The sequence below is a fragment of the Tupaia chinensis genome, unplaced genomic scaffold (assembly GCF_000334495.1).
Source record: "Tupaia chinensis unplaced genomic scaffold, TupChi_1.0 Scaffold000332_1, whole genome shotgun sequence".
Taxonomy (NCBI): Eukaryota; Metazoa; Chordata; class Mammalia; order Scandentia; family Tupaiidae; genus Tupaia; species Tupaia belangeri.
In genome coordinates, this window is record NW_006159826.1 from 326,651 (window position 1) to 329,597 (window position 2,947).

At 68.3% G+C, this 2,947-nt stretch overlaps 1 protein-coding gene across 1 annotated transcript in view; it reads right to left on the reverse strand.

Moving 5' to 3' along the window:
• The window catches only part of GPC1 (glypican 1), a gene marked incomplete at its 5' end in the record, with an annotated part of 23,240 nt that overhangs the window by 19,697 nt on the left and 596 nt on the right, over positions 1-2,947 (reverse strand).

Genomic DNA, 2,947 nt, shown 5'->3' on the forward strand with positions numbered 1-2,947 from the left:
CCACCCACCAGCCTCGTGCCTGAACCAGGGTGAGGGGAAGCAGGTGCCATGCCTCCCCGGCTGGCTGCCGTTACCCAGCGGGCTATGCTTGGCCACGGAGCATCCAGGCCGGATGGGTGCGGCCTCACCTGCCCCGCCCCATGCACCGGCCCCTCTCAGCAGCCCTCAGGGTGGTCACAAGTGTTCCTGCCCTCACCAAGACAGGCGCAGAGGTGAGGGTGCTGGTGTCTGCACCCAGCCTGGGGCCTCCGCACCCTCTGCAGGGGCAGGCAGGTGTCCAGGCGGAGGCTCCGTCCGCAGGCCATTGCATCATGCCTGAGGCCCTGTCGGCTGCAGGCTCCCCTGGGGCACCCCCAGCCCAGTCCCCATGTTGGGGATGATGAAACCTTAGCTCTCGGCATGGTGGAAGGGCAGGGCTGAGGCCAGCACCGGCTGAGGACCACCTGGGGTCCACGCCAGGCCACAAGGGCTGTCTCTGGACAGGTGAGACACAACTGTCTGTCTGGGGAGGAGCTATGTGCTGGGGGCTTTCCGGAGCCCCACGGAACACAGAGTTTCCTGAGGGCCCGTGGGCCGAGTCCTCAGGGCAGGCGCCTGCATGCCAGTGCCCACCCTATGCCCCTACGCATGGAGGCTGGGCAGTTCCTGTGCTGTGTGCCGACAGCCCCCTCGGACCTCACCCTCCACACAGGCCTCGGGCCCCTCTCCTGCCCTGGGCTAGTGCAGACGCCAGGGCTGGGTCTGCCCCGTCTGCCCCTCTGCCCCAAAGACCTCCTCTGCCCACCTCCTGCTCTCCGCCTCCCCCAGGGAGGCTCTTCCACAGGCCAAGAGCTGGGCCAGGCTCTGCAGACAAAACCAGACTGGACTGAGGTGGTCCCCGCCCTCAGCAGTGTGCGTTCCGGGGGAGCACCCGGACCCCAGCAAACAAACCGACAGGTCGAAAACTGTGGGAATGCCTGTGGCGCCCGCGACCCAGCTGGGGGCTGCGGCTCGCAGAGGCTGGGCACCTCACTTGGCCCTTACTCTCTGCAGCGCTGGACGAGGGAGGGCCCACTTGGCCACAGGGCCTCGGTCCAGCAGCTTCCTCGCCCGTAAACTGGGACAACTGTCGTCACCGCTGGCGGGCAGGGCTGGCCAGCAGACTAAAACACGGCCTTAGCGTGAGCCTGGCGCAGACACTGCCCTGCTCCATGGACAGTCTCGTAGGGTCCTCGCTGTTCCTGGGTCCTGAAGCACAGGCCAGAGAGCCACCCTCCTCCCTTCCAACCAGGAGGAAAGGTCAGGACCCCCCCCCCCCCAACCCCCCCCCCTGCTGAGCGCAGGGCACAGCCTTGGCAGGTGCCGGACTCCGGCGGGCCCCAGTGGGCAAGGCTGGCTGTGGGGCCTGCAGAAGAGTTGGTGCCTGGGTGCCCCTAAGCCACAGAGGGTCCGGAGCTCCTGGAGGCGTACTGCCGAGGGGCCACCAGAGGGCGCCCAGGCCGTGAGGCAGGGTTCCATGAGGGAGTTGAACTGGGCTGCCCTGGGTGGTCATTTGCTCCCCTGCACCCACGTGGTGCCCACACCTTTGGTGTTCTGGCTCTGTGGGCACTCTCTGGTTCTGGGGTCACAGGGGTGCAGCCATTGACAGTCGAGGGGAGCAGGGAGGTGGCACCCTGACCTCCCAGAGTGCAGTCCTAGCCTCACAGGCCCAGGGAGGTGGTGCTTGAACGCTGGCAGCAGGCCCGCCAGACAGCTGCAGGGCACCCACACCCGCTGTACAGCCGCACCTGCCCCCGTCACACACGCTCACACAGCCGCCACCAGGCCTGCCCTCCAGGCCCCTCACCCGAAGATTCTCCGACCCAGGTCCCACTGGGACGCCTCCCGTGTGCCTTGCACTCCCTCCCAGGGCTCAGCAGCCGGCCCGACCTGCCCTGCTGGGGACCGGGGCCTGTGGACGGGCTCAAAAAGTTCAGGGCGGCCCCGAGAATGCAATAACGTGAACGCCCAAGGTGGTGATGCAGAGGGACACTGCTGAGACCCCGGCTGGCCGTGGGGGCTTTGCTAACCTCCAAACCTGCGGGGTGGGGGTGGGGGTGCTCCTGACAGGACAAGGATGCCCGGCACATGCTGCTCTGCGTGGGGACAGGACAGAGGTGTGGGCCAAGCAGAGACCAGACTGGGCCTGGACCTTATGGTGCCAGGCACCGGGGTACCCCCCCCCAGGACCGAGCCCAGTGAGATGCAGAGAGCGAGCTGGCAGAGTGCAGTGCACCCCGGACGGCAGGGCAGCCTGCCCGGTCTTGACAGGAGTCCTCGCTCCGGGGCTGGGATGGGGTGGAGGGACCCCCACCAACTGGGCGTGCAGGCCCTGCCCGTCCTGGTGGGGAACCCCAGCCTACCTGCCGCCCTCCCACACCCAGCAAGGCAGGCCACGGGTCCCCCCTTCACACCCACCTGGGGTTTGGAATTCCCACGGAGCACCCCTTTCCCAGGCTGGGAGCTCCAGAGCAAGCGGCTGGCGGCTACCCACCGCTGCTCAGTCCGACCAGGGGTTCCCTCACCGCCCACGTCCCTGGGCCCGGCGCGGCCCCACCCTCGCACAGGCTTGGATCTGGGTCTCCAAAGCTGCTCTGAGCCGGCCGGGAGAGCAGAACAGAGCCGCAGGCAGCTGCAGGGCTGAGGCGGCCGCCAGGAGGGCCCTGTTCTTACAAAGAAACGACATGGCCCCTGGGCGGGATCCAAGGCGCCGACCACCTGCAGCGGGGCGCGCTCCTCCTGGCGGGCCCTGCCGGGCGGAGCTGGGCAGCCGGTGGGCACAAGTCCCTCAGAGGCCAGTCCCCTCTCTACAGGAAGGAGCGGCTTAGGGAGACGCGCCGGCTCACTCCCGCCTCCCCGCCTTCCTCGCCAGGCACGAGGGGGTTCTCGTAAGAACTCCCTAGGCCGCCGCCGCTGGGACCCCCGGACA